This window comes from Chinchilla lanigera, unplaced genomic scaffold (assembly GCF_000276665.1).
Source record: "Chinchilla lanigera isolate Chin_1 unplaced genomic scaffold, ChiLan1.0 scaffold00005, whole genome shotgun sequence".
In the NCBI taxonomy this organism is placed as follows: Eukaryota; Metazoa; Chordata; class Mammalia; order Rodentia; family Chinchillidae; genus Chinchilla; species Chinchilla lanigera.
Window position 1 is genome coordinate 32,256,077 of NW_004955406.1, and position 24,549 is coordinate 32,280,625.

The following is a 24,549-nucleotide window of genomic DNA, read 5'->3' on the forward strand; positions in this document are numbered from 1 at the left end:
GTTATACTAGGATCCATTTCCATCAGTGATGCAGAAGGTTTGATTTTTCCTTTTAACCTAGCCAGAATTTGCTATTATTTGATTTTTTATGAGAGCCATTGTCTCTAGAAAAAGATGGAATCTCAGCACTGTTTCATTTCGATTTCTCTCATGACCAGAGACGCTGAACATATTTTCATGTGTTTATTGGCCATTTGTACTGCTTCTGAAAAGTGTCTATTTTTTCAGTTACCCATTTGTAACAAGAGTTTTCACCGCAAAACTGCTAGTGATTCCAGTAGCAGGTTACAGGTCTCTGTTCTCAGCTAGTATTGAGACTGTAGAGAGAAAACTGGAAGACATTGAGCTGAAACTTAGAGAGCAGACAAAGCACTGAATCTTATTTTGTGACTCAGAATTTTCCAAGATAGAGTTGGAAAAAAAAGAAAAATGAAAACAAGCCTTGATTCAATAGGATATTTGTTCTAGTTATCGGGCCATGAAAGTAGCCTGATACCAATTTATCAAAATCCAGTCCAATCCTTCCGAATCACGTTGACAATGATATGTTCACAAGATCAAAGAGCTGTCAATTTTCATCCCATGTATGTCCTTTTTTATAGGTAAAAGAAGTGATGATTGAGTCCTGTGTGTTGCAGACCACATTTATCATAAACACTTTATCAATGTATATTTATCAGTTTCCTGATCAGTTTCTTGGTTTTTTTTTTTTTTTTTTTGGTTTTTCTCCGGTACCGGGAACCGAACTCACGACCTTGCACTTGCCAGGCAGGCGCTTTTGCCGCTGAGCTAAATCCCCAGCCCCTCCTGATCAGTTTCTTCGCCCCACTTTCAAGTGTTATAACTTCAATGAAGTTATAGACATAAGGGGCAAAGGTAGTGACTGGGATAAGAGCTGATCTACTCCTCAGAGTGGGGGGATGGCTATAAACCTGTTTGAGGCTGGATAGGAGATAACCATGCCATCTGCCTTCAAAAAGGAGAGTAAGAACAGGTGCGTTAGTTTTTTTGCTGTTGTTGTTTTATTTTTAGTTTTTTTTGTTTTCCAGTACCGGGAATAGAACTCAGGACCTTGCGCTTGCCAAGCAGGCGCTGTGTCGCTGAGCTAAATCCCCAGCCTGGGTGTGTTAGTTTCAAGTTGGAAATGAAAATTCGCCCAAAATGTGTGTTTAGGCACACTGTGTTCCAAAGACAACTATGCTCTCTCACTCATCTCAGCGCGAGTAACATTCACTCGCCGGGGACCTGGAGTTGCCTGGCGGTCCCGAGTGAGAACAATGAGAGGAGAGGAGAGCTTGGCTTTGGGATGTCGCCACGTTCCAAAGATCCCGGGCATGAAGAATCAGCTCCAAGAGAGGCAACAGAATATTTCAAAAGATTTCATTATCAAATCAGACATTCTGTGTAAGCATCTCCTTTATTTATGTGGAAGTCTAGCATATACTATATTATGTAAAATCAGAAAAACGTTCTTGGCTAAATATTCATAGAGTTCAGTTTTATTTATTCATCATTCTCTTTCTTCCATATTAATCATAGATATTTGCTTATTGTCCCTATGTTTTCACATTTAGTTTTTCCTTTTCTAAAATAGTCTGTATAGAGTTAAAAAGTGACTATGGAGACTGTATTAGATTTTGGAAATATTCCTCAACTGCCACTGGCTGGCTTTGCAATCTATACAGTACTGATAGCAATTTCATTTCCTATGTATCAATTTGATTATTTATAAAATGCTGTAATTTTGCTAAATTATATTTAAAAATATGTGAAGTACTCCTACTCGGGATGAATTAGAAAGAGTAATGGCTATTAACAGATACAGTGGCACCTCAGCTGACAAACTTCATTTGTTCTATGATTTTGGAAAAATATCTCATTTGTGTATTTGTGGGAAAGATGGCCATGGTGTTTGTCACCCAATGCAGAGTTTGCAAACAAAAATAAAATTTTGCCAAACACTTGTCTACAAACTGAATTGTTAGCACACAAAAGCATTGCTGAGCAGAGGTCCTACTGCAATTGGATAGAAAACTAATTCTACCAGTGAGATAAAATGACAATATTTTGTGGTGTGTTTTAAATTATGTTGGGCTATTTTTTAATAATTAGGGTTTTTTAGTGAATCATTTGCCATATATATTATAATGTTAATAGCAATGAAAATAATGAGTATTGGAAAAACATAAGCATCAGTCCAAATGAAAATATTATATACAATTATAAAATATTAATTTTACAACAGAAAGGTCTTAGGTTTCCCTTTCAAATATAAAGTCTTTCAGTCTGGAATGCATAACTGTTTAATCACTGCTATTTCAACAGTCTTTAAAATTGAAAAGAGGTTTATTGAAGCACATTGAATTTTCCATTCCAAATAATGAATTTCCTCTTTTTCTTGAAAAACATTTTCCAAACACATGGGGTGCTTTGAAATTTATTCAGAATTTCAAACATGAACAAAATGAGTACTTATCCTTTAGAAAAAACTTGAAAGAGTGTCAATCCTGCCCTCAGCTACATAAATCAGTGTCTTATTTTCTTCCAAAAATGGATTAGAAAAAAATAACAAAGACATTTTCTTGTTTTTAAGTGAACATATAGCAATTCATCGTACAATGTAAACTTAAAGTATACATTTATGGAATATGTTAAATGATCACTGTACATATTTTGAAATCTGAAAATTAAGTGTCTGGAGATAACCGATATGTAATTGCATGAATTAGTAACAGAATGGATGTCAGAATCCAAAGCATTCTCTAAAGGAGATTTCTGAAAATATGATTTCTTTTCATTTTGGAAATGAGGACGAATCTTAAATATTCAAAATAATGTTAGCACAGTGTACAAATTTAGTCAAAATATTCAGACATATAGAAAAAGTTACATGGATTAGACAATTGAAAATTTGGATTATTTAGCATGAACAGTGTCCAAGTCATATTAAAATATGATAAATTGTAATCTGAATGTATCATTAACTTTCCTCTCTGCTGACATTTAATATTAACCTTTTAAAGCCATCTCATAATATATCTCAATTTCCATGTGACATTCCTTTTATAAAATAATAGGATCATGTTGTGTTTATTTATTCATTTTTTTTGGTGTTTTTGAGACAGGGTCTCACTATACAGTTCAGGATGGGCTTCAGCTTGCTTTGTAGCCCGGGCTGGTCTCGAACTTGCAATGGTCCTCCTACCTCAGCCTTCTGAGGGCTGGGAATACAGGCGTGTGCCATCATGCCCAGAAGATGTGGTGTCATAGATCTATACATGAGCTTTGTCTGTCGGTGGGCATTTGCATTCTCAGGCTCTGCTTATTTTTCCCTCAATACCTAATTCACATCTACCTTTTTTTTCTAATGACTAAATCTTCTCTTTTGAGTATTAAAGGTGATGGCATCATTAAATTATCTTCTCTATATTTCTAATTATGTCTCCAGGAAAGATAAACTTCATATTTGAAGCTATTTATAATAAACATCATATATTAGAATCCTTTGTTTAACATTTTTATGTACAAGCAAATGATAAGTTCCAAATTATCGGCTACTTTGGACAAGGATAACGATTTTCTTTATCTCCTTTTTGTAGGTTACAGCCTTTGGTATTATAAATTAGATAGACTGCATCAGTAATAATCCTTTGTGTGTTACAACCATAAATAAATATACACAACTCAGAGTTCACTTCAAATAAGCAGTGTTATATGTGATATATATTCATTTCATCTATATACTTTCCTCTCATAATATGTAAATGCTACTATTTCAAGGAGAAAAGTATATGTGTATTTTGTTTGTGATATATGTATTTTGGGAACAGAGCAGGAATTCTAACAGTAGATTTTAATTTAAAGTAACAATTTGCTTCTCACAAACTAAAGCATACCTTAAATATCAACTGTCATCTTATATTTGGTGAGTAATCCATTTTATTAGATCTTTAAAGCTCTAAAAAGAATTTCATTTTTAACTTTTATAAATATTTCACTTTATCAAATTTATATAACTTAGTGGAATTCAAACACTTGTGAAAAGTCAAAGTATATTTATTTTTAAAGTAAATATACAAATGAAAGCTTTCACAAAGTTGTTTATTTTACAATTATTACTGTCTTCTAGTTCAATTGCAAGATTGATGAAAACACTCAACTCAATTTATTTAAATAAACAGCAGTAGTCTAGACATTTGGAGTAAAAGCTAGCTTTTGCAAAAGTATTTTTTGTGTGTGTGAGACCATTTTATTTAAGCTTTAACTCCATTTATTCGGCTAGAAGAATGTAATTCCTCAGATCAACAACTTGTGAATGAAAAACTATAATGTCTTTTGATTGAGTGAACTTTGGGGTGCAAACTAACTTAAGGACTGACAAAATATCTCATGCTTCAGACCATTTTCTGTTCATTTCCTCCACTGTAATCCTTGTCTCTACTTCTATGCTTATAATATTTGGCTTCCAACATGTTATTATGATACAATATTTATTTTGTATTATTCATACTTAATTGCAAGTCAGCATAAGCAAACTTACATATCCCTAACCCTCTATAATTAGGGTTTTGTTAGGGGGAAAATAGTACTTTATCATGGATTTAGTTAAAGATACACGACAAATATTTGCTCACTTTTTAGTACTGATCCACAGTCAAAAGGTAACAGCTACAAATACTATGTGCTTTTACCATTTAAATAAAAAAATCAAATGCACCATTATTGATGGGAATGTGAACTAGTACAACTATTAGGGAAATCAGTGTGCAGAGTCCTCAAGAAAGTAAAACTAGAAATTTCTTTTGTTTCAGCTGTTCCCTTTCTATATACCTTCTGCAAAGAGTTGAAGACATCATATTATAGTGCCACAGGTATACGCATTTGTTTTCCTTTTTCTTTTCCTTTTTCTTTTTTTTTAATTTTGTTTTGTTGTTGAGACAGTGTCTTGCTATGTAGTTCAGGCTAGCCTAAACCCAGCAAGTAGCTCTGGCTATCTTGGAATCCATGGCAATCTTCCTGCCTCAGCCTCCTGAGTGCTGGGATTACAGGAATATGTCACCATGATGAGTTTATACTCATGTATAAAGCAACATGATTCCTAATAGCTAAGTCATAGAAGCAGCCCATATGTCCATCAGTAGATGAATGGACAGACAAAATATGATATTTTCATAAACTTGACTACTGGTACTTTGCTGTAAAGAAAGATAAAGTAGTTATAGAATCATTTGTAGACATGACTACAATGTGTAGACATACCTTGAGACCATAAAGTAAAGTGAAAAAATAAAACATGTGGCTTAAAGTTCCTGATTTCTCTTATATGAGAAACCAAATTTATAAACAAGGAGCAAAATGTAAAATAGACCACAGGAATTAGAGATATATCTTTCTCAAACGTGAAGGATTTGAAGACATGGAGGGATGGTGGAGGTAGGGAAGGGAAGGGATGAAAATAAGAATGAAGATGTGGTATGTCCACGTGCCAACTCCACACACAAGGCATGCAGACATTATGTACCACAAACTTGGGCTGATAAAAAAATGAATCAAGACTTAATGGCAAAGGGGATTGGAAAGGCGACAAATTACCTAAGGAGATAAAGTTATGTTAAAAATATTCATGAGGCGGTAAAGAGAAGCACTGTAAATGACTGTTTTACAGGTGGCTCACCTGAAGAGGTGACCTCCAGCAAGTCTGAGGGAGAAAACAAAACAATCAAACGAAAAAGCTCAGAAAATTCCTGATGGTCCAGTTATCTGTTTGTGTCCCAGTTTTTCTTAATCATAGGATCAAGTATTTCAATTTGTCCTTTTCTGGGCTTTATTCCTGAATAAGTTTTCCCAACTTGATTGACATTTACTTTGAATAGAAAGAAAGACTCAAGTGAGATTAAATATCATGAATTATATTTTTCCACTCTAACTATAGCCAATTTGAAATCTTACACTCTACACCTAAGCCAGAAGCAAAGCGTAGTCCTGCATCTAGACTGTTTTGTGCAGAAAGGAAATTTGGGTGTTTGAAATATTCAAAGTCTATAAGTCCTCGTGCAGAGGCTAAAATAATTTCAAGCAAGATTATTATAATGGATTTATAATAAATAAAGCAAAAACTAATAATTAAAACAAAATTTCATAACAAAATAATTGGAGAATAGCAGTAGTTAGTATACTGTTTATCATTACTTATCTTCAAAGTAACTACTGGAGACGAAACAGATTCTCTTACAAAGAAGAAACATACTAGCACAAAACTTTGTTTCACTTATTGTATTATAGCTAGTGGACTAAGAGCTCCAAATGAAACACTTCAAATGTTTCTCACAACTTACCAACTAAGTGTGATCTCTGCTTTAGACTTAAGAAAATGAGTTACACTGATCAGCACAGAGCTCAGTGTTCACACAGTTAACCCGAAGGTAAATCGCTGTTTCAATTCAGGTATTGTTGTCTTCTCAAATTTGGATGCATTTTCTTTACTTTACCACAAGATGTATGTTTGGAATTTTCTTTCATTATATAACACAAAAACATATCAAAATATTTAAAAATAGAGCTGAAATAAAATTTTGTGTTAGCATAAAGGAAAAGGATGTGTTAATATATGTTTGCTGTTTTATCATTTGAAAATGTTTTAATATTCTGCCTCTTGTAGATGAAGTAAAGAGACATAAAGATGGCAGTATAAAAATGCAATACATATATTTATGTATTGCCTCAAAAATAATAAGAAAACACATAGAGATTTTCATAAAGCTCCTATATTTTATATATGTGTATGTATGTGTCTTGCTGTGAAGTAATTTTAATTTATGATTTGAGCCCAGGAATTGGGAATGGAGAGGTGTGTGCGTGGGGGGTGTGATTACATTTTTGATGCATAGTAGTAGGTTAAATCCGGGGAAGTTTTGTTCTACTCTTCTGAAAAATATTCTTTTTATTTCCTAAATTATATTCTCAACTCTTTTACTTGTGTTCTCACTTTTACTCTCCCTCCCTCTTTTTTGCTTCTCACCCTTTCAGTATATAACATCCTGAATTTCAGATAATTTTCCATTTTCCAGTTTGCTCTGCAATTTTGTGTCATATTTCTAGGTATATCCCCAAATCATTCCTCTGTTACACTAAAAATTTCATTTTCTTTTTCTGTGGTACTCTGTTCATAATTTCTAATAAATATTTCTCAGTTTTGCTATTTCCATATTATCTTGTATGTTTCATATTACCTTTACATGAGTTATAATGTATATGTGATAGAGACTGAATTAGCTATTTCATCATATATAAATACAAATAATAATTTTGCACTTAAAAATTTATTTAAATTTTGCTTGTCAAGTCAAAAGAAGTGTCAGCAGTGAATAGGAAATACCTGATCTGTGTTTATGATAATTAAGTTAGAGCCCCTATATAAATTTCAATCGTTATTTTGGAGAAAATAGTTGTAATTAGCTCTCTTCCTGTTTGTGTTTATACCTTATTTTGTTTGTTTTAATGTTGTTCTGATAAAGCAACCTTTGTAGGTAATAATGTACTCATTCATGAAACTGAAAATGTCATAAAATCATTAACTTATTTTTCCTGATGTTCTAACCATTGAACCAAGTATCTTAGGTGAAACAATCTACTTGATTAAATAGTGTGAAGAATTCTAGATGCTTAGAATGTAGCACACAAAAGAATTATGTTTTAAATTGCCTTAAGAAGTTTTGTCTGTAAGTATAATGAGGTAAGTATCAAAAATAAAATCTATAAGGCCTCTAAAACATACTAAATATTATTAAACCATAGAATTTAAAGTCAGGATAAATATGCAACATCAACTACATTCAAATCATATAACAAGCATCTAGCATTTTTCCTATCAGCCGTACAGTACTTGGCACGCAGTTCAATATTATGCCCACGTCTGGTGGCAAGAGCATGGCACTGTCAGTTAAATGCATTTTTAGTGACTTTTATGATGATCCAGGTCAAGCACTGGTTTCTTAAAAATATCTCACTGTTATACTTTCAGAAATTTGAATGATTTGCAGAAAGTAAACAAAGCTGCATTTCTACAAAAAATCCTAGTTCTTTATTATATTGGATATTATACATCACATACACAGACCACCCACCCCTTAACGGCAGTGATTACCATTACCACCATCACCAAAAAGCCAATGGGTGAATTTTTTTTTATGTTTGGTCTTTATATTTTAAAGTATTTACATCATTTATTAAATATTTAGTAGTTATCTATGAAATATTTCTAATAAATTGTGTTCTTATTCATTTTAAGGGTTTCACTAGACTCAGTTTATAATGTATTGAATAAAAATTTTTGAATCCTTAGAGTTATAAAATAATATGTTCCACGGAGTAAATATATATATATATATACAAGCATGACTACTGATTGAGCATCACTATTCTAGTATGCATAGTAGGGTTTCTTTTAAAAATGACCAAAGCACACATATTATTTCACCATTGACAGTACAAGGTGCATTCTTGATGTCAGAGATTTATAAATTGTGGAAATTAGTAATCAAGAAAAATATCATACGAGCCCTTATAGACCAAAAAATTACTATTCATTTGCCTCTTTTGCCATGTTTCATGCTAGACATTAAAGATAATGTAATTTATTTTATTTTAAAGAAAAAATGAAACAGTTTTAAAACAGGCTACTAGAAGAGTAAGAGTAATTAATGTATTGGGTATTGTTATTTCCTTAGTAGTTATTCTGAGTGTAAGATATAGGCATGAAAATGTTCAGTAGATACTGTGACACTGTAAAATTTTGAAGATAGTTACCATTTGTATGTCACAGTTTGAGGAGAGGCAAATTTGATCAGGTTGATGTTCCCGATGCATCTTGTTTTACTCAGACCTAGGAAAGCAAGGCTGTATAAATTAGAGGAGGCCCACCCTTATATTAGTATCCTGTATCTCCTACAACAAATGATCACAAACTTGGGATATGATGACCACAGAATTTCATTCTCTCATAGTTATGAAAAAATCAAACATTTAATATTAGTTTTACAAATCTGAAATCATGAGGTTGTCACAAAATTTTGTTCCTTTTCTCTTCCAATTTGTAATAGTGCCAGCATTTCTTGATTTGTGACCATTTCACTCTGGTCACTCCCTCTGTGGTCACTTAGCCTTCTCCTAAGAATGCCCCAGCACCCTCTTTATAAAAATATATGTGTGGTTACCTTTAAGAGCCACATAGATAGCCAGGATAAAATTTATCTCAAAAGACTGCATTTAATTGCAACTATAAATTATGCTTCGCCATGTAGAGTTACAAGCACAGGTTCCATGTTTAGAGCAGGACTATCCTTTGGAGGGGAGCACCCATTAAACTGTTGCAGTCTTCCCTCTGGCTCTAAAGATTCAAATCTACCCATAAACAAAAGACATTCTGTCCTTCTTTAAGTACCCAACCTTTTAGAGAATTCCGTAATATTTCAGAGAATTTAAAGATCACAAATTTCTTGAAATCAAACATCCTATATTTTACAATTCTAATCATTTCAATAATTTCAGTAATGTATGGGATTTTCCAGGTATAATCTCCATGGAGACAAAATTTGTTTTTCTCTGTGTACCTTCAACACTAGAAAACAAGTTGTCAGTTTCCAAAACACAATGAAGGGCCAGGCACAAGATGAAGTGATAACCTTACCCATCCACATGATTAGAAATTGGAAGGAAAAAGAACTGATTAGAAGTAATTTAAGATTCCAGCAGGGAAAGTTCTATTAAGTGCCAAGGCCTAAACATAATTCTTCTTGGAGGTGATGTTCTGTCTCCTAGGCCCACAGGAGATATGAAGATCAGTACTGTGCAGATTCCAGAGAAAGGGAAATTGTTATGATTTGAAAAATAAAATTCTGGTGAAACTGCTTAAAAGAAAAGAACAGCTAGGATGGAAGAAAGGAGAAAAGAAAGACAGAAGGAAGGGGGAAAATATACATACATATAATAGCTAAGATAATTGTACTACTACTTTGTATTGTTGTATTGAAAGGAACAGTTAATGCTTAATTGTTGGATCAATTTCGCATGTCTATATCTGATAATCAGGGCAACTACTTTGAAGATAACAATATGTGATAGAACAACCATTGTTAATTTCCTAAAAGAAAAAGTGACAAAAGTTGTAGTGGCATTCCTCTTAAATTGTCTTATAAAAGAAAATGCAAATGAAGCATATAAGAAGCTGAACATTTTTCTGTCCCAATCCTTTTCAGCGACTCATATATATGAGCAATCTAGTTGATATCTTGTGACCTCTTTGGCTCACATACTTTTTAATGGACAGTGCATTTGGAATAGTAAATATTATATATATATAAATTATAAGTAAAATGCTTGATTTTCTATAGTACTATTTCATTCTAGAATTCTGCACATAACTTTTATCAAGGAAGGTTTACTGGGAAATATGACAAACATTTGATCAATCTGAAAGCTGAGTCAGACTCCTTTAAGCCTCTGCCTGAATAAGCTAGTCCTTGCCTTTTCTTTTCTGCTCCTGAAGAATTTAGATGGAGCAGAATTGTTGGTGAGTCACTTTAGTAAGAATGTCCCATCCTTGGTATCTGAACACTGTATTTTATCATGCTGAATTACATTCATGAGGAATTCTGTTGATTTGATCCAGTAAGAGTCTCCTTTGTATCTACTGGTTCCTAGTAATTTTGAGCTAATAAATCCCACCTGCTCCTTGATTGTAAATGCCCACTGATCTTTGCTGCAGCAAGAGATAAATACTGGCTCTTCGACTGCATGACCCCTTTTTCCTGGTGACTACACTTACCTTCACTCCACTCCTTCTATAGGGTTAGCCTTACTATGTCTTTAACACCTTGCGATGAATATTTAAAAAATTAATAACTTTCTAAAATCATGACTTCCTTGAAAATTCATCCCAACTTTTTTGTCATTTTTTAATAAAAATAATCTTTCACTTCTGTTTAAAATCCTTTGTGCTTTTTAAAGTGACAAAGAGAGCCTTTTGCAAGGAAAAAAAAGTTAAGCTGCCAAACAAGGCATCCACATCTATTTTTCTTGTAACTTTGCATTTGCAAGACTGCCTGGTTACTGAATTGAAAAAAAATGTTCCACTGCCCCACTTGACACTAGGTGAAATGAAGCAACATTGTCATACTTCACTGCCTTTGATGTGACCGCATGTCAAATTCTTTTGAAATAAATGGCAAACCATTAACTGGTCTTTTTTCTTCCTTTTTTTGGTTAACTTTGCAAACCTTATCTGGAAGCAATTTGTTGCTGTTGTCTACACTTCATATAAAGAGAAAAAAAAGTTTTTCAAAACAAAACAGTTCTGGTAGATACAAAACAGTCATTCTCTGACATTACATGGTTTTCACTAATTGCTACTGATTCATTTATTTCATTATCTAACAATACCCAGAGGTATATTTTACTTAGCACTTGCTGTGCATTGAAGTCTATACATAATATTTGATTCTTGGACCAGGGATATAGCTCAGTGATATAAGCACCTGCCTGGCAAGTGCAAAGTTCTAAATTCAATTCCTGGCACCAAAAACAAAAACAAAAACAAAACAAAACAAAAAAATTGATTCTTGACCACAGTGAATGGAAAGGGAGCAAAATTTTACCTTTTCCTTTGTTATGTATCTGGGCCTGAGAAACTAACTTAAGTAAAATCAATAAAGGAATATCACACAAGCTTATATAGTAGAAGTTTTACATGGCACAAGAGACTTCATAAGGAAATCACAGCCCTAACACACATTAGAGGTAAACAATTACATACTGAATCACAAAAGGTAGTAAACTATGAAAAGTGTTGAGGTAAATGGCTTTTGTCGCAGGTGGATAATTTGGTGGAAAAGTAGATAAGAAGGCAATGGATAGTTGAACACAGTTTGTGCACAAATTTCCCTCACTTTCAACTCCCTTCTTGAATGACAAGAAGGACACTTTCCTTCTTGGGTAGAGATGACACCTTCCACCTATGACCTGCCTTGCTGCTTTTTGAGTGCCTTTATTTTGAAATAGTCAATGTACTAGAGCAGAACATTGGTGTGGCATGTTCCTAACTCCTTCATAGTATTTCAGTAGTCATAATATTGTCCCTTTTCCCAGGTAAAGAAATTAGAGCACGGAAAATTTTCAAGAAGCCATATTATAGTTAATGTCAACCTTCCCTGGTTTGGACATTTAAAAATCATTCCATTATAATTCATGACTTTTTAAACCATAGATAAATATAAAAAGGATGTTTTCTACCCATGATTTAATTACCATTTCTTTAAATCTATGAGAAGTATAAAAATGAACTAAAATTAAGTTTGAGAAGTGAATAGAAGTCATCCTCTTAGATCCATAATACATACTAAAACCTTTGTTTTACACTATAATAATGTTATTAAATACAGCCCTGAGAATATGATAAGCATTAGCCTCATGGGTCTCATCTTGTTCATTTTTCACTAGCTGTATCATGAAACTAAGCCTGTGAACATGAAATTAATCCTACTTCCTGATAATTCATGAATAAGAAGCTGAATTTAAAAAAAATCTTCACACTGAAAGACCTCAAAATAGACTGGCCTGGAACATTTTAATAGTGGAATACTTAACATCTCAATTGATTAACTTCACGGTTCCTAAATGTCATAGGCTCCATGCTGCCATGTACAAATACCGCTATTCTTTGCAGATCTAATTATGTATATTTTTATAACAAAGACACTGCTTGATTAAGATTGAGCTCTTCTTTTTACGTTTTCCATATCTGATCCAGAAGAAATGACACACTGCTTTACACAAAGGGGAATAAATAGATACCCAATATCCATTTATATACTGCCCTGTTTTGGGTGAATCTGGGACAAAGGCATTGTTACTAACACATTATTGTCAGTGAAATCAGGTCCCAATTTGATCTTCAAGTTAAATCCGAAGTTGAAATATTTTTTGCCTCTTCATGTCTCTGACATAACTACCACTACTCCTTCTTAGATTCCCTTAGATTGCTTTTCAAATACAGTATGTCCATTCTCAAAGTTTAGGAGATTATTCCATGCGTGAGAAAAATCTGATGTGGTTCTATACGAAAGACAAGTATCAACAAAGGAAAAAATACTTTTGTAAAGACAGATACTTGAATTAACATTTGTAGACAAATAGAGTAAAACCTTGGTTAGCATAATTATTTCTGGAAACATGCTTGTAATCTAAAGTGCTTGTATGTCAAAGCGTATTTCCCCATATGAAATAATGAAAATCCAGATAATTCTTTGTACAACCCCAAAACATTCATATAAAAATGATTATAGTACTGTAATATAATACATAATAATAAAGGAAATACAAAATATAAAGAAAGAGAAGCAAATTAACCAGCACTTATCTTTGAAATCCTCGTGACTGGTGTGAGAGCAACAAGAGAGGTTACTGTGTACGACACCATCCACTATCACTAACAGCACCACTGCTAGCCATGGGCTGCATGGAATCTTTTTCTTTTCATGGAACTTTAACAAGAAACCTGTCCAACAACACTTACCATTGCTTCCTTTTGAAGATGTCACAGAAATGTGACATTGCATTGTCATTAAACAGATTCATCACTCAAACTGCTGCAACCTTTTCCAAATGGTGCATTTCTACAAAATTTCACACTGTTTCCCACACTGCACATATCTTCCTAATCTCATTTGAAGTGAAGGGTTCATCCACCTTTTTTTCTGCTCCTTTGCTGCAGACAAGAATTCCTTTAGGATCTCTTGCTGTTGAGAGACTGTCACTCATCATCCCCAGGGAGAGAGAAAAGAATCATTGGCTTAGCAGTGATCAAGTGACATTTGGTGTCAGGTATTATTCAGATTGCAAGATACTGCTTGTTTATTATGTTAAATTTTTTAAGAAATATTTGTTCATTTTGAGGAACACTAGCAGAACAAGTTACTCAGAATCGAAGGTTTCACTATACTCAATATAATAGAAAAATTGACAATAAAGTTTTTTTATTTATGCAAGCATACTATTTAGCTTAGAAGTATTTTGATATTTCATATCACATTTTAAAAATCATATCTAAAATAAAACATCATAATAGATATTTTGTTATATTGCTGAATATTTGATCAGTTATATTATAGTGTGGAAACTGATACCCACATGTGGGGTCACTCTTGGTTAAGGCAAACCAGGCATCAAAAGGATAATAGTAGCTTCTTAATAATGTTGGTCTTTCAGATATCACCTTTTTATCGGTTAATAAAAATCAAAACCAACATCATAAGCATTTCAACAAATAGTCCTAAGTTTAAGATCAGGATAGATCATTGTTAAAGTTTTTCTCTTCTTTAATTTCTGTTAGAAATTCATTGGCAACAAATGAAAATGGACCCTGATTGGATTATCATGTGTCCTTTGAAAATATCATTTATTTTCTATTAAATCAACAGCCACTGCCAAACATAGTAGTTTCATCCCCAATCAAGAGAAGGACTTTATCTCCAGAAATGTTCTCTTTTGTTCAAATTTGCTATTATTGAAATGATAGATTTTTAAAACACTATTTGGACTTTTGTGATTATAAAGTACCGCAAGTTCCATGTTGAAAATTTAGAAAAATTACATATGTAGGAAATGCATTTTAAAAATCTGTTATCTTGATAACTTTAATATTTTCATGCATTTATTATTGCACATATGCTAACACATATTTAAATAGAATTTTCTGTAAAGGCATTGAAATGAAATTTGTAAAAATATGTATTTTTATAATAATAGTCATTAGACAGTCTCCAAAGACAGCCGTGTATGTTACAAAAAAGAATGTAAAATGTGAGAAATTTGGGAGCATTTTCACTATTGAAATTTGAATATTATCTGGTATTTTGAGGATGAAAGAACTATCCAAATGCAATTAAGTACTTTTAAGTGGAGAAATGAGCCAAAATAAATGAAAAAGTTGTAAGAAAACAAAAGTGGTCAGTGCCTACTAGGTCAGAATCTATCTCTTATAATTCATATGACCACTCCAGGCCCTTCTCTGCCTCACTGAATCTTCAAGGCTAAATTGTTTGGCTTCTTTGTGCCTCGATTTCTCCACTGTAAAATTTGAGTAAAAGTGGAATATCTAACTAGAGGGATTTTATAAGGTTTATGAGTTATTATATGTCAGTAAGGGTTAGCCATTATTATTAATAGTATTAGTAGTTTTTGACATTATAGAATGATTTATTTATTCAAAAAGAATAAATAAGTCAGATTTTCTATGTACAATCCAATGTGAATGTTTGAAATTTGAAAAAATGAATCATTCAAAAGAAATGTCAACCAAACCAGAGGTATTTTGATAACTGTTATAGAGTTTTATCTTTATATTTATTTTGTTTAGATTTTCTAAAATTTAGGGGAAAGGGCTGTTATATTTCTACATGATAAGGCATGCTTCATCATATTTTATGTCAAATGGTAAATTCAAAGTTTTAAATACTGTGTGACCATGCTAGGCACACAGCTCCAGCACACAGACAGGCTGAGGCAAGAGGACTGCAAACTTTGCTCCCGGCCTGTGCAGCACTAAGAGTCTCTCAACAAAACAGAAAAATTAATAAGGCCTGGGGATGTGGCTCAATGCAATAATCCTGAGTTCAATCTCCATTACTGCAAAAAGTAAATAATTAAAACAAATATTGTGTCACTAGGTATTATTTGGTTGTAAAATGTACATTTGGTTTTAGACAACAATAAGCAGACATATTTAAATATGTTGAGATTTGAAAGCATTTCATTATTAAGAATTCAATATTTTTTCACTCTTTATTTGCTATAGGCTTTAAAGACTTGGACAAAATTGCCTCACTTCTCTTATGTACTTTCAAATTAGAAATAGCACTTTGTCAATTTCCTTTCTGTGAATAAAATAATTAAAATTTTATTTACAGTTTTAATGTAATGAACTTTAAAACTACTTTCAAATGAAAGTGATTAAGACTATTTTATAGAATCACTCTGATGACCATGGTGTTGCAAGTACAATAACATTCTTTTGGCTCTGTTGAACAATTGAATGGACTCGTGAATATAAATCAGTTATTTATTGCTTGCTTAGCAGGTAGTAAATTCATATGTATCTGTTCATATGTTGGTTTGCAAAATTCAAGACCATATTGCCACATTTTTCAGATAATCCTGTGTCAATTTACATAATTGAAGTTCTAGTTTCAAAATTCAATAATTTCGTTGTACAAGACCTAGTCACATATTATGAAGGTAAGCTATTCAACTGCTTTAAATATTTTTTTCCATAACACAAAATGCAATATCACGTTGATTATTTTGATCAGCTTTATAACTGCAATCAGTGACCCAGGCTTGTCTAATCAACACTTGCTTTCACAGCTCTGCAAAATGTGATATTATTGTTATTAATGGACATGCAGATCTCTTTGCTAGGTATAGCATGTTTTCAGCAGAATGCATTCATTTATTTATCTTCGTAAATTATTTTCTACTTTCATCCATTTCCTATTTTTGTTTACAAATTATTTTATTATATTAGTCTGCAGATTACATTTAAAAAGAAACACTTTGTTGAGAAAAAACACTGGATAAATAGGTGCAAGGCACACCTCCTGGCAGTGTTTTTCTATTATTAATGGCTGCATTTAAAAGAAACATGGTCTCAATCTTCAATTTTAGAATCAAAACACTTGGGTTTGACAGTTTCTACAAAATAATGTTTTGCAAATGGGAAGAGGACCAAGGCATGAAGCGAGGAAAGAAAGAGTGAAGGAAAGGGGACAGTAAAAAAGAATGAAACTGTGTTACATACCTGTACCAACTCTCCACGACAAATGCAATCATTACTGCAAAGACATACAGATAAAAATAAAACAATAAAAAGACACGATATACTAAGCAGCCCCGAGCTTTGGCATGAGTTAGGCAGTGTTTTGTATTCTTTCACCAGCCTGCCAATCAGGTGCCACCACAATAGGTGTACAGCAGAAGCTGTGGGAAGGAGGAAACGAGGGTATTATACTCACAGGTCCTAGAGACAGGGAGTTTTCAGGCAGGAATAAATGGAAAAGATACCACTGTAGTCATGAGTCAGAAGTTAGGCATGAAGGAAAAGTTTAGATCACTGTACTTTACTGAGTTTTTTGCAGGAAAGGCAAGACAGAGTGGAGCAAGAGTTAAGGGTACTGGCTAGTTTCAATAATTTTCCTGGACTTTCAACTGTGGGAGTTGACACCTGCTTGCTCTGGTATATGGGTCTGAAGGAGAAGGGATAGTTCTGAATCTTTTGGTTTGCTATGAAAGACAAACTCCCAACCAGGCCTCTGTTGGCTTTATGAATTGGTCAGTTTAGAGCAGATCAATCTCCTCAACCAGAAAGTTTCGCTTATTTTATGTCATAGCATCACAAGATAGAGAATATTTTAAAGAGTTTGCACCTGCATCAGTAATGTTATTAAGTGCTTGGTTTGGTCATTGAAGTGTCCTCATATTTTCTCATTAATTTGCATAAATGATTGTAGCTATCTTGTGAGAATAAACTTCATTGCTGCTGTACATTAATAAACATTTTATAGGAGAGATAATGTAAACATAGGAAATCGTAGATCTCTATTAGGTGATAAAAAGCTGATCATTAATACAGCAGAGGATTTTACAAGGTCCTCTCAGGCATTATCAGCTGCACACACGACAGGATGTGTTCTAATTGGGATGCTCATGTATTTCGAAAGTAAAATAGAACAGAAGAGAATAGGATAGATGTCACTTGCTAAGCCGAACACGAATATCATATAATGGAATAAATCTTATTTTTACAATGGCTTCTTTGGGAATATTAGAGTGAAGCATTATGAGAATACCATATTAGAGAAATTTTAATGGAAAATATTTTATTCACTTTGTAATAGTATATATGGGAATAGATAGAAAGATGATAGATACATACAAAGACGAATAAAAGTATAGATTTCTTCTTGTCTAGTCTTAAAATTTTTGTTTTCTTGAAAAAACAGCTTGGCTTTTATTTTCAGCTCTTATTTTGAAGAAGTCTGTTATATAATTTGTTTCAAATATAGTATTGTGACCAATTATTGAAAAGTTTAGAAGAACCAATAAATATAATGATAATGGAAAATCTTGAGGTGCAAAGAAATTGTTTAACTATGTTAATAATATATTTAGTATTTTTAAAAATTTTAATGTTCCAGCTAACCAGAGGAACATACTTAAGATTCTTTTGCTTTAATGATATGGCAATTTATATAGCAGCAGTCATAAGGGACAAACCCTGTTAGGAAGAATATGCATCATTTTGGAATGAGTGATGGATATAGACCTTATTTCTAAACAATAAGAAAAGTAGACCAGAGATAAAGTTTGAGAAATTATGATATTCTTTATTTATTAACATAATATAAAAGTAAGATGATATTTTTCATACTACAAAATTTTTAAAGATATTTTCACATTTTAATATGTCTCAGGAGATGATTTTATTTATTTATTTATTTGCTATTTGTTTATAAGAAAGGTTCTCACTTTGCAGTTCACGCTTGCTTTGAACTTACTATATATCCCAGCTTTGCTTTGTACTCGTGGGTATTATTTCTAATGCCACAGCTTCCTGAATGTTGGAAGTATAGGCTTGTTTCACTACGCCCAACCCTCTCCAGAAATGTGTTTAAGAAACAACCCACATCTTCAAGTGGTTCAGGAAATTATCCCTGCCTGTTGAATAGGTTCTTCTTTTATTTTAAAAAGAAAAGAACAAAAACAAAAAAACAAAAACAAAGAAAAACAAAACAACAGAGAAGCAATGAAAATGAAACAATTTCAAAACAAGATGATAGGAAACCAACAATGGTTGTTGTATTACTTATTGGTATCTTCAGGGCTCGGGATTTAGCTCAGTGGCACAACACCTGCCTGGCAAGCACGACGTCGTGAGTTCGATTCCCAGTACCGGGGTGAAAAAAAAAAGGTATCTTCAAAGTACTTGCTCAGATTACCAGATACAGGCATGCAAGTTCCATTAAACACTTAAACATTAACTGTTCCTTTCAATAAACCAGATGATGAAATATGAATAAACAGGTCTTTAAAATCTAACACATTTGAAAAACAAGCCATATAATTTCAGTGCTTCCTTGTTCATTTGTTTTGAACTCATTTTGCCTGTATTTGATGTAATTTTTAGAGAAAGATGTCTGAGAAATAATACATAAATAAATATGTTTCATGATTAAGTTATTGAATCAAGATAGCTGCTCAATGGAAGAAAAATATAAAAGTAAGATGAAAAATTGTTACTGACAATGCTTGTTGACTTATATCTTGATGCCCCCTCCCCCCAATGCTGAACTCAAAGGTGGGACTTTTGGAAAGTAATTAGATAGTGGGAGCATATGATGGCCGACTTCTTGTAAGGAGGCAAGGTCCGGTCAGGAAAAGCAGGTCCCTAGGGGCGTAGCCTTAAAGGATTTCCCTCCTGCCAAGGCTTTCCCCTTCAGGCTCTCTCTGCTTCCCATCTGCTATTCTTGCCCTGAGTAATTCTCCTTCACCAGACCCCTCAACCATGCAGCTCTGCCTTGGGGCTAGACTAGTATAACTGAAACCTGAACAAACCATGAGCTACCATCAACATTTCTTACTTCAACTTGTTAGTGCTGTGTATATCATCTCAGAAACAAGGAAAGCAACTAAGACAGTGCCCTCAGAAATGTTCTAATAAAGGACTTTGCAATCTGTGTTGCTTTAAATTAAATGTCAGGTTGAAAATGTCCTTGATTTTATGAGAAAACGTGTCTTAGCTACTTTTCTCTCATTGCTGAGACAAAACACCTAATGCCCAAATTAAAGAGGGAAAAGGTTTATTTAGTTCAGTCCGATGAAGCTTCAGTCCACAATCAACTGGATCCAAGGCAGGGTGACATGGAACAGGGGCAACTGTTCAAAGCAGCAGAAAACAGCAATAGCAAGAAGAGTAAAGAGGAGGGAGAGTACAAACCTCTTTTCCTCCCTTATACTCTGTGCAGGCTCCCCGCCCTTGGTTAGCACTAACACTACATCCATGCCTCCTCTTGCACAGGCTCAGGATGTTTACAAAGTGAGGACACTGGCCCTGTGCTGAATCACTTAGTTAAAGGGCTAGACTTCTCAAGTTGACACAATGAATCCAACATTACACAGTGTAAACTTCTCCATATGTACTTTGGAAAGATATATTGAAATCCTTTATCTTAGTACATCAGAAAGTAACTCAGAAATACAGTCAATAGAGGTAATTACATCAAAATGAGTTCTTAGAACAGTGTGATTGTTGTCTTTATAAGTAGTGGGGTCATGGGGAGCACAAACAGAAGTAAGATGATGTGGAGGTACAGAAAGAGTTCCTTTTGAAGATTAAATTTAGGCTGTCAGAGGTACAGAATGGTTAAGATTACCAGAAAAGCATTAGAAGCTAGGAAAAAGACATGGAATAGATTTTCTCTCCCATCTCACAAAAAGAGTCAACACTGATGACACTTGATTTCACACTTCTATCTTGTAAAATTTATGAAATAACCCATTTTTGTTGTTTAAACCACCTGACTCCCAGTACTTTATTACAGCAGACATTATAGTTTATCTGAAATGTCCAATCTCCTGGGACCTCCACTGAGCCCTTGTCTTCATTCCCACAGTTTCATGCACTGCTTCTTCAGGGGTTCATTGCAGGGCCTCTCATGCTTTTCTGTGAAATCCATTTGGAAGTTCCTTAACCCTGCGTCTGTTACACTCTGTATGCCTCAGCAACCACCATCACAGGGACTACACCAAGGTCTTTTGTCAGTGAGAGAGTATCCATGCCCCCTTGGAGCCAGGCTGTAGTAGCCGTTGAGTGCCTGGATATCTGAGCACAGTGAAGTGAATCCCAGGGAACTAATGCCCTAAAAGACCCTTTTCTAGCAAGCATCTCAGGCACCCTGTTCTAAAAAAAAAAAAAAAAAAGACTGACGCCTTTAAACCCTTAAACCAGTGATGGGGGAGGGGTCCTGCTGATTTCTGAGATATCCTTAAGGCATCTATTTCTGATCCCTATACAAGGTACTTGATTTCCTTTCAATAGTCCTAATCTCTTCAGCAACCACAGCTCTTTTAGCCTGAGTTTTACATTTTGTTCCTTTTGGGCCAAAGTTTAAATTTTTCAAGCATTTCTGCTCTGCTTTTTTCCCCAATTCTTACTATAAGTCTGGCTAAAGTCAGTAGACATATTCATGCCACATCCTGAATGTTAGTCTATCTTAAAGTTTCCTCTACAAGATCAATTAGTCCACTGTCCTTCATCTCAGTCTCCCACAAATTCTAAGGCCTGCATAAAATATACACAGGTTTTTGTCAGGGTGTAACAGACATGGTCTGTAGTCTACTTCTGAATAATGTCCTTGTTTTCCAACTAAAAACTCCTGAGGTGGTCTTACTGTCAGCATTCCTATCAATATTCTGAGCCTCTGAACTCCAACCAAAATCTCCCATCAGCCTGTACTTAGGAGTATGCTAGTGTACTCTATAGTACTATAGTACTAGGCTGTTCCAAATTTCCAAACTCCTCCAGCGTGCTACTTCCACAGTCTACAGAGCCATATTGTCAAATATAATCAGAGCAGCAACCCCACTTCTTGGTGCCAATTTTCTGTGGTTTTTAGCGTTCCTGTAACTGAAACACAATACCCGACATCCACAACTTAATGAAGGAGAGGCTTAACTTAGCTAACTTGACTCATGGACTTAGTTATTGGTTGGCAGGCTCCATGAAATGGGGCATTCCAGAAAGGGATGACAGACTAAAGCTGCTTAGTTCATGGTGGCTCAGGAAGCAAAAAGAGAACAATTTCAGGGAGGAATGGGACACAGAACAGGTTCAGTGACCTAGGTCACGTCTCCATCACCCACCCAAACATTACCAGAACTATGCTTTACTGACCTCTTCAGGGGCTCCCGAACCACTCAAAGTGACAATTATGTTACAGACATACTGCCCAAAGGCACCTACATTTTCAATAAATCCCTCTCAAAATATTAAATCATCATTCTTATAACCTAGAAGAAAACTCCTAATTAAAAAAAAAAACAAACTGATAACTCTGAATAACCAAAGCAATCTTGAGCAAAAGTCATAAAGGTGAACGATTTACTACTTGAATTCAAAATGCATTTTGTGACCAATGGAATAGAAAGTAGAGTCAGAAATAAACATATGCATCTGTAGCCAACTGATTTCTGATAAAGGTACCTAGAACACATATTGGAAAAGGATAATTTAAGTAAATCATTAGGAAATTAGATGTCTGCTTAACATGAATGAAAGAAACCCTTAAATTCTTATCATGAGTAGAAATAAACTCAAAATTATAGATGTAAATGTACAATAGAAAACTTGAAAACTAGTCAAAGAACATATAGAGGCAATAGTTAATTGCATTGCACAAGGATTTTTTTTGGTAAGACACTAAAGGTGATAAAGACTTTAAAATTTTGCATGCTGAATACTATATTAGACAGGAATGCATTTTTTTTTTACATGCCTGGCCAATGTTACAATAAAATACTATTAAATAGTGTTGACTTTGCAATATTATTTAGTTGTACTCTTTTTGATGGCTTTTGTTTTTTTCTTGGTTAGTATGTGTGTGTGTGTGTATGTGTGTATGAAGTTGTAAACCAGGGTATATATGAATTTTTTTTTTTGCCCTTTATATTAGGGTTGCCATAAGCAGTATTCAAAGTTAGTTTCCTTAGTGAAGCTAAATATATCCTCTTACATTTAATATTCTCTCTGTATATAAGCAGGAAAACACTTATGCCGGCCATTTAACTATTTATTGTTGAGAATAAAATCATTTTAAGAACTTCACATTCATCTTCCAATTTTGTGTTAACATGAATATATTAGTTACTGAAGTGATTTTTTAACAAAATAATTCAATAGTTATGACTATGTATCTTGAATAATTTGTTAAATTATATTCTTCTGCCTCTGAAAGTGTACATTTAAATGTCAGCGATATTATTACTGATATTGCAAAAGCAAAATGAAGTAAACTCTATTCAATATGTATATTTAATTGCACACAACAGCACAGGTTAGTTTATCCATCTATGAATGTCCATGTCACAGCAAATTGATCAGACATACTGACAAGCATCTAATAAATAAATGGCCCAAATGTCATTTTTCAACTTTATTTTTATCTTGAAATTGAAATAATGCCTTTTGAATCAGTGTCATAATGATACTTGATAATCATGGAGTAACACTGACCTTGCTAAGGTAAAGTAACAAGATTCTTCCTCATTTACAGTCATCTTGAAAGACACTGATTTTGGCCTAAACAAACAAGTAGATATCTATGTCATTGTTACTATTGACTAAAGGTCAATTTTTGATATATTATAGATGAATGTCGAGAATGTCTTACCATTAACATATTTTTAAGCCAGCAAGCATATTTCTCCTCTAGCTCACAGCAGTAGCTTTCTGATTTTTTTTTTCATTTTCTTAAAAATTTATGTTATGGTAACCAGTTCTACAAATATCTGCATATGATCACTTTTTGTTTGCACATGAATTTATTTTAATCCACAGAGCACATTCTGCTCTTTAAGTTGTGGATGTGCTTGAAACTACCAGGTCAATAGCATGATGATAATGCCTCTAGTTGATTTTTTAATGTAAGTACTTCCTAAAGATCTTTCTGAGAAGCATGGCACCCTATAGACAGTATATCCCCTTTCCTTATGGACTTGTGGCTAGTTCATATTCAGCTTTGCTTGAAGGTAGAAATGGTCATGTAATATTCCCATTTATGGATGTGAGAATGTGTGATACAAATTCTGTCCAAATTGTAATAATCATTTGCCATAAAGTGTTTTAAATGCTCTATCTGTATGTTTCTTCTTTCATAAAAGTTAGTAGAATATAAATATATTTTAAATTATAAACAATGTAAAAATATCTCAAAATAATGTCATTAGACATCTGAATGTTCGGCACACCCAAAGAGATTTGGAGTAGTACAATTAGGTATTTGGTATGAGATAAATTTCATATTCTCAGGGCTCTCATTATACAATATTTGAAGATATTCATCCCACATGATAGGGGAATGATATGGTAAATATAATAAGCAAAATGAAATGAAGCACAATAATACAGCAAAAGAAGCCTTACAGAGATCAATACTATTTTCATATACAAATTTATGTAGCTAAATAAACATGAGTAAAAAGCTGGAAAAATAGTTTACCTAATAAATATCCAACAAAAATACAAGAGGTAAGTCTATTTGAGTGCTGTGATCAGCTTTGGCTCCTTGGCTAACCCATTAGATTGCTTGATAACAGAAAATAATTTATTCAACTATAATTCAGCAATTTTTATATAGCTCTATCTTTACTCAATATTATTTGCTCCTTCTTCATTTCCTTTATTTCCCCAGGTTTCCCAGTATTTGTTACACAAGAATTTATTAA